Genomic DNA, 9,094 nt, shown 5'->3' on the forward strand with positions numbered 1-9,094 from the left:
ATTTTAACCAAAATCGGCCGCCCGATAAACCCTCCCCCGCTCCCGGCCACCCCCCCCCCGCCCCTCCCCCCGCCGGGCGACCCCTCCCCCCGCGTCCACACTGCGCAGGCGCCAACGAACGGCGCCGCGGCCCCGCTCTGCGCATGCGCGGGTTCCTCACACACAGCGAGGCGGGCTGCAGCGCGCAGGCGCCGGGCTGCGATCTCTTCACCTCTGGCCGAGGCCTCGTTAACGTGAGCGCGGACGGGCGATGGCGTTAGTTGCCCCCCCCCGGCTCACACACACACACGCACACACATGTAGACGCTCTCCGGTCCGTTGTGCTGGGAGCGAAGGGGCGCTTGCGCAGTGAGGAAGGCGGGGGGAGGGTGTAAATGGCGTAGGGTGGGGAATGGGGAGCCCAGGTGTCGGTTAGACGTGCTGTGAGGGAGTGGGGGTAACGGTCAGTCGTGGTGGAGACTGATAGTGCCGGGTTCCTCCTGTGGGGAGGAAGGAGTTGTGTTTTTGTGAGCGGCTGTGTGAAAACACCCGTGGCCAAGGCTGCCTGGGAGACAGGTGCTGCCTGAGCTCACCGCAATATTAATCCCCTACGAATAAAAAAGGAATTGAATACAAAGGGAAGGAAATAACAGATCAGGCTGCTTTGTGCAGAGGAGGTCTGTGCCTCCTTCAGAAAAGAGCAATTCTGAGGAAACCTTTCCCCTCGTCACACACCCTGGGTACCACAGTGCTGCTGAGGTGTCTCACAAATCCACCTCTGCCTTCTTCTGCATCCACTGCACACACCCTGGGTATCACAGCGCTCCTGAGGTGTCTCACAAATCCACCTCTGCCTTCTGCATCCACTGCCACCAAACCGAAGGGAGAAGGAAGTCAGGCCTCATGGCCCCCTCAATGAAGGGTTTAGAGTACATAACGTGAGCCTAGAGAAACACACAGATCAAACCAGCCTTCGATTTGGAACTTCCAAATCACTGCGAGCGATTTGCGGGCTGAGTGATTGAACTTTGCCTCCTCCTTCACAAATTTGGCAGAGCGAAGGCAGCATTTGCTAAAATTCTTCACTTTAATGCTGCATAAATAGGTGTTATTGCTAAGCTCTGCATCGCGCGCTCATAAAAAGAGGAACCAGAAGGTGCTATGGTGTTTGTTAAGGACTTGCCCTTAACGTTTTCCGAGGGTCATTAACTTCGATGGGTCAGAGTCCAAACTGAATTTTCTTCTGGGGCTCAAAACCTGGTGGAATAAAAGAGACTGGCGAGAATCCATTCTCGCAGGCTGTTGCTGGAGGAATTACGAGTTGTAGCAGAGGCAGTCGCTAGGTTTTTTCACTGGTAGGGAAGAGCCAGAAAGGACAGGCTGTCAGAAGGAGGCAGCGGGGTTTCTCTGCGAGGGCTCAATCAGTGAGGTAATCTTGGCATTTTTGTTTAAAAATAAATTCATCTGGCAATGTTTTCGTGGGATTTGTTTGATTCATTTTTTTTCCTATCATAGCAGAACATCTCAGATGTTGCTGAAAGCAGGAGTTGAAATGGACCGTGCTGTGAAACAGCAAAAGCCTTCCCGCAATGCTGTCATTCTGCCCTTGCACGTTCATTAACAACGTTTGGTACCAGTAATTAAGCACTTTGTCTCTCGGAAGATCTATGCTTAACACACTGGGGTGAAAATGTAAACAAAGGCATATTGTCATGGCTCCTCTCCCACTCAGCCATGAGCCTCGTGGGCCAGTTAATCCAGTTTTATGGCCAGGTTATACCAGCACTGCAGCACACAGTGGCTGCACCGTGACAGATAAAGATGCAGAGAAAAGGCCGGGGCTAGATTAAGGCTCTGCACAGCTCTAATCCTGCCTACGCTAAATATTCTCTTCCGTATCTTCTCATCTCACTCACAGACTCTACTCAGTCCCACACGCTGCTTCCCAGTCACCTGCAGGAGCTGCTTCTCTTCAGGGAGCGTGTGCTCCATTTCCACACCTGGCTTAGTCCTTGCTCTCACGCAGCCTCTGCCGGCTTCGCCCACAGCCACAGAAGAAATGCTGTCTGAAAATAAATAGTTACTGTTTTGTCTGCTTGCTGCCGACCTGATCCGTGTTTTCTCATTGAGTGTCTGTAAGGAGAACTTCATCTGGCCACGTATCTGCTCTCCCTCTCTCTTTAAAGGTTGCTCTGGGTCTCTACATCCTCTTTCCCGATTTGGTTTGAATGCATCTCAATCTCTTGCCTTCCCCAAGGTGTCGTACATCCCTGTGGCTATGTACCCAGGAAAGCTGGCCAAATCGCTTCCGATGAATAATTGATCGAGTAAATTTTGCCTCTATTTCGGTTGCCAGTTGTCTGCAAACAGCCTGTGATTTCTGCAAACTTATTACTTGATGTTATTTGCCACATAACGCCCAGCCAGCTCCGTATTCATGAGCAAATGGAAATGTTTGAAATTGGAGATAATTGGACGCCAAGACGATCTGAAGCTTAGTGCTACAAGCAGCTGAGCTCTCCACATTCATTTCACCAAAACACTGAGGTGCAGCGCTTGCAGTTGTTTGGCTGCAGCCAGCGATACTGCAGTTACAAGCATGCTTACATGCTCTGCTGAGGCGGGGCCCAAAGCATTGAGCATCTTGTGGGACACCCTGTTTCTGTTGTCTGACTTCTCCTCTGCTTCATAAAATTGTTTCCTTCAGGGATTTTGCTTTAGAAATGCTTCCTTGCATTGAAAAACAATACCACATTCAAAATTAACACGCCTGCAAAGGAAAGAGATGGTATTTCAGGATCTTTGAAAGCTCTGCAATAAATCTCTGTCGTTCCGATTTTGATTCAGATATCTCCTAATTCACAGCCCAACTAGGCCTGCTCTACTTGTGCCTATAACCCCACATTTTCTACAATGGCCATATTGCCTCCTCAGCATCAGATGTTGTGCCAGAATTAATTCAGTGCTGTTGCAAAGACAAATATATATTAATAAGGTCTGGAGGCAGGGCACAAAAGACTGACAATTTAAGTTGGGGAGGCAGGGACAAAAGAATGCCAGTATTTAAGTAGCAAGCAGACCGGGAAGGAAGGAGCCTTTTCACCGCACAACTGCAGTGCATAGAGAAATGAAGAACAAACTTATCTGCTCTGCTCCAGCTCCAGCTCTGCTGCACCACTCAGATCCAAATCCCTGACGCTGCATTTCTCACACAATGTCTCTTCTCTCCATCAGTTTTTCTTCACATCAGATTTCTGTCCTTTCCAGGGAGGTCCTGTTTCTGGACTGATGTTTGCTTCACCTTTCCTTTCTGCTCTCCATATTCCTCCTTTATAGTGCAGCATTGACTTCTGCCTCAGAACAACCTGTTTTGCCCCATGGGTTTTCAAGCATAACTCCCCAGACCCTCTCTGTTCATTCCTTTCGCTTTCAGACTGCTCAGATCATGTCACCTTTAGTCCAACTTGTCTGTACGGCTCTGCTTACTGCTTTTCGTATGTAATACACATCCTTACAAAGAGACCAACAGCCTCTCTGCTGCAGTCTGTGTTACAGAGGTTACAGTCTCATTTTTAACATGATGCAGAGATGAACATCAAAAGACAGCCCATGTCTCAAAACGCTGGCAATTTGGAGAGATGGCAGGCAAAGAATGAGGGAAAATAGGATTAGCAGCTCCTTGATCAGGGAGAATGCACGGGTCATGCACAGTTCCTCCAGTGTCACAGTGGAGATGCTGGTTGGACTAGGACCTCAGCTAGTGTGGGGGTATACTGAGGCTATGCAGTCTATCAGAGTGCTTCCACCTTTCTCCCTGATGTTGCTCCCCATCCTGTTCCTCGGCATGAAGGGGACAGCCCACTCTCGCACACTGGTGCTCCTTCCAGTGCTCTGCCCACTCCTTCCTGCACACCCTGTAAGTGGAGAGCACCAAGAGCAGAGGAGAACTTCCTTGCTCCGGTTCTGTCCCTCTCTTGTTGCTTCTGAACTGGAGAAAAGATGACCCCGAACCTCTTATTCCTGAGAGTCATGGCTGGCCCCGTGGATCTCCCTGCTAATGAGAGGGAAGCTGTACCATCTCACAAAGCTCTGCTCCTCCTAACTGTGAGCTAACTGCTATTGTGGACATGGAGCACAGACAAAACATGATTTTCATATTTGTAAGAAAACAGTAATTCAGAACCTTCACACATCCTTAGGAAAGGGAGAGGTAGTCACTAGGAGGACACATCTTTTCAGGTGGGTTTTTCAGTCTGTTTCTCACCCTCTGTCACTTTGGCTACACTTGTATTTTCTAGCTCAGTTTTTTATGTACATTTCAGTGGTTTTCGTCAATGCAGCCTTTGAATGCCTTCCAATTCTAATCAGTTACATCTAACCAATGACCAGTCTATGTGGCTCAGGAAGTTATTGCCATGCCTTCTTAGCAATGGCAAATCAAGGCAGAGAAACTCAGGCACACATCCTCAGTTACCTATGTGACAAGTAGGTAAAACAGGCAAACTGTGCCCTGAGCCAAGGACCCTGCTTAGATCACAGAGGTCCACAGCCTGACCCTCCTCCTGCAGAGGAACCACAATGGGCTCCCAAAGTTTCATTCAGAGCTTGTGAGAATGGGATTTACCATTGCCTGATCCAAGCTGCTGCTCAAGACTGCCCCAGTGAGTTTCTTTTCCCCTTTTACTACAAAGGAACACTGGAAATATGTAATTACCAGCATTCTGGGGTTTGTTAACTAACATTTGGGAAGCGCTCGTGTATCACAGCAAGCAGAGCTGCGGTCTGGCAGACCCCATACAGATGGACAAACTGTGTTTTGCACCTGTAAGAAATTGAGGGCCACGTCGTTTCAGCCAGCCTGGTAGTGCACTGTCAGCTGTAGGCCTCGGGAGCGCTCTGGGGATGCTTTTACACCAGGAACCAAATTGGTTTTGACCTCAGCGAAGAGGGGGCCAAGAGGGACGCATCTGACACCTTTTAGCAACCACTAGGTTTTCTGTCAAGTAGACACAGCCCACAAGACAAACTCACAGCTGGAGTTGGGGTGCTTTTGAAAACACTGTCTTTATTCTCTACCTCCCTTTCTTCCAGGACAGGCGCTTTGCTTATTCCCTCTTCAGAAAGGACTTTTCTGGCACACAGCCTAGCCTGGCTGGAGATTAGGGATTCTCTCTGCCCCTTCATCCTTGAATATTTCCTTTTAATTTCACAGTTTAAATTCCAATTGTGTAATTACATTCTGCCTACCCTGAATTCCTCTGTAATTTCAATTGGACACGGTGTCCTTCACTCTCTAGTTTGAACTCTCACAGTGCTGTGGGGCACTGTTAAGAGGCTGCCACGCTCCGCTCTGGTCCCATTTCATGTATATGGAGAAAGAGAATGGGCCTAGATCCCTTTGAACTGAAACTGCTGCTCCATATAGAGGAGACAGGGGTTGCTATAGAGTGACAAGTCAGTCTTACCCCACGGCAATACATTGGGCGTTTCTTACAATGCCTCGGTCTGAACGAATTTTTGGAGTAAAAGCCTGTCTGGAGGTATTTCTCCCCCACAGTACATACCCTTTAATGTCAAGTAAAGCTGTACGGAGACCCCCAAACCACTACTTTGCTGAATTTATGTGGCTTGAGAGTACCTGCTCGCACCATTTAACATGGCAGAAATGCCATAGTGATTTAATTTAGGTCTGGGGAGTTGTGTAGCAATACAAGGGCAGGTAGCACAGATGCCTAGTTCAGTAAAACACTTTCCAAAAACGGGCAAATCCCAAGTATTTTATAACCCAACCCCAGGATTTCCTACTGATGTTGTTCCGCCAGCATTTTCCCTCAGTCCCTGCTCTGGTGACAGTCACTGGAGTCCCACATCCCAGTTTGTTTCCTTGTGACATTTTACATCCCAAAATATTTCCACTTCTCTGCCTCCATTGCTGTGGCACAGCTACTTACTGTATCAGTGTGCTGTGTGCTGCCCCTCAGGTGTCAGAGAGATTCACCTTCCACATTTCCACCACCTTCCGCTCTGTTGTTGTGTGGAAACTTCTGGGGGGCGAGGAGAAGAGGAGGCAGCAAGTGTCAGTGAGACAGTCCTCCTCAGTCTGTCTGTTTTGGAACAAACTTCCTCTCCTCGCATGAGTTCTGTGTCAGGCTCATGGTAAAGAGCTGCTCATCTGCTTTAAAATTTTTATATGCAACTCAGCAAACCAGAATGGCTTTACTACAGAAACAGGAATTACTTTGCATGTAATCAGCCCCTCGCCACATTCTTTTCACCGTGTTTACACCACTGTCAGAAGCACATGGCGCTGATACAGTCATTAGCGACAGAGTCCTTCACCAGAGCTCATTTCCCGCACTGGAAAAGCACTCTGGATAGTGCCTCCACTGCACAAAAAAGCATCAAGTTTCTTGCTGGTGGTACTGTACCTACGTGGAGAATCCATCACTTTGGCTTTTGATGGGACTTTTGCTTTTTATATGCCGCACAACTGGTCCTGCTCCCGAGGGAAGCCTTTATGCTTTGTCCCATGGTGGCAGACCTGAGGCTGCTGTTCGTGTCCCTATCCGCAAACAGCAGATAGATCAGATGAGATCAAGTAGACCATATTTCCATGTTTTCTTGGTTAGCTTATACTGTTAAAAGTGACTGTTGTTAGGAGGAAACAGAGCATGTAATAACTAGAGTTGGGTTTTGTTTGGCTTTGAGTCATAAATCTGAAAGGAAAGGAAAGAGCCATCACGTTCATCCCCAAGTTTGTCATACAATCAGCAAGGGGCAAGGCAGTAGTATGGGCAAGAAAATGAAACATGTGAAGGTACAAGTGCCAGCGGGGGGAAGTCACTGTTGCTTATTGTCAGTTTTGGTGTGACACAGAAAGTTCAGCTAATCCTCTTAGTTACAGAGACACACGGGTGGGGGGAGATTGTTATCTCAAGCAATTTGCTGGCTCTACTCCTTTTTCCCTTCGAGTTTCTTTTCGCCTAATTGAACAGCATTTCTTCCTGGGACTGGTTTGCAATAATCCTGGGGCCTCGTCAGGGAAAGCACTAAAAAATAGGGAAAGGAGAAACAGCCTGAGCAAGGCAGCCATCACCACAAGCTTCTCTCTTCAGAAAGGTATCAGGTTTGACTCCAAGAGGTGAGGGTTAGAAATAAGAGAACAATTCAAAGAGGTAACGAGCACGTTGGCCATAGTGTTCACTCAGAAACGTGTGCCTGGGATGGGTCATTAACAGCTGCCCAGACACTGCAGGGAACTGGAGGGTCTGAGGTGGAGCAAGGCAGAGGTTGCACCGGCGCCCATCAGAAACACGGTGGATTCCACTTCCATCGCCAAAGGGAAGTGAGTGTGGTAAATCTAATCGACAGTCAAAAGGTGAAGCAGAACAGTAATAACAGGGGAGGTTTGTTTTTATTTGTTGTGGAGATAAGGATTCAACTACGGGCGTTGAAAGAGAAAAGCCACCTTGTTCTGAGGAGACAATTATTCCACCCACGCTCACTCATCATCAAGGTTTTAGTAGTATATTACTAAGGGTATTAAAAAGTTTCTCAGCCTCAGGGTTTGTAATGTTTGTGCAAGTACTCCGCTAGTTGCCACAGGTGTCATTTTACAAAAGATCTGGATAATTACACAGTATCGCCCTGAAGATGGCAGCAGCCAGGGGCGGTTTTTCAGCAGACACTGTTCCTGATCCTGGAGCAGGGTTGGTGTTAACTAGAAGGTAACCAGGTTTGGAAACTATTCCATGTGCAGACAGAGCCATAGTCCCCTGTTATTTCCTGAAGGCTCAGTTCTGCTTCCAGCACTGTGATATTACATCCCAGGGAAGTGAGGCTCTGGTTCCCAAACCTTCTTGATTTACCCTGGAGAAGATGAAGTTATTAAGGCGGGAGGTAGTCAACCCAAAGAGAAGGTGGCTTGATGAACAGCTTGTTCATTACTAACTATATATTTAGGCTTATAGCCTAATGCATTGGTGTAAATCACCACTGATACCAATTTACTCCAATATCCTGAACTGAGAATGGGAGAAATTAGTGATTCAGTTGAGGATCATATCAATGCATCTCACTGTGGCGGTTAAAGAATTCATTGCCCCCCAGTTGAGGAGATGGGTTACCTTTTCAGCTGGGGCAGCTAAATCCAACAGAGACCAAGTTAGAACAGTCAGATGAGAGAGAAGGGTCCATAGCAGAGAGTGGTAACAAAGCAGCTGTAAAATAAGTAGTGTAGCGCTTCTAAGAGAAAAGATATTCTTCCGATGTCATACCAGCGTGGGTCAAGGAAATGGCAAGTTTGATACATGCTTCACACCTGGGTCTCCTTTTTGATTGAGTGTGCATTCTCCAGTATCTCTGCGGCTTTGGCTGATCTGTGGCCTTGGACCGCCTCTGGGCTCACACATTGGAGGGGGTACCTGGTTCTTGTGACATGCACACAGTGCCTGTGTACTGCTTTCCAGACAAAGGAAACCTTGGAGGTGGATCAAACAGGAGTCGTGATGCATCACCCCAGGCTTTTGACACAGATGCTTGGGGGGGCCTGCTGCTAATTCTTCTACCATAGTGTCACTTTGGACGGAGATTCTGAGACTCTGCTGAACACCTGCATAATGCCAATGAGCACGTTTCCTTATTTCAAGTAAATATTTTTGCATAGGTATATTGTGGAAGTAAATGCATTTGGCAGTGTAATTACTGGACACTGCAGAGGTGAGGGCATCTTCAGTTTTTTTCAGTTCTTTTATTTCTATAAAGGTATTGTTTGCTCATGCAGACCTTTAAAATGTACGCTTATTGTGCAGAGGGACAGAGGCAGAAAGACAGGGGCTTGCGTCTGTGCTATGTGTGACCAGTGTGAAACAGCCCTTGGATCATGAGTGAGACAGGGAACACTGCGCCATGACCTCTCTGGGCGGCTGCAGTGCTTCACACAACGCAAGGAGGGGCAAGGGAAGGGCAGAAATTGCTGCATTCAAGGACCCACCTCTTCCTCATGCAGGTCTACACAGCCAGCTATTGCATGCAGGACTATACCGTGCTCTTTAACCCTATCAGTGAGCATTTCGTTTTCTAACGCTGAAAATGCTTGGACAAGTCATATGTATTT

The sequence above is a fragment of the Coturnix japonica genome, chromosome 1 (assembly GCF_054131305.1).
Source record: "Coturnix japonica strain WE chromosome 1, WE-NBRP24, whole genome shotgun sequence".
NCBI lineage: Eukaryota > Metazoa > Chordata > Aves > Galliformes > Phasianidae > Coturnix > Coturnix japonica.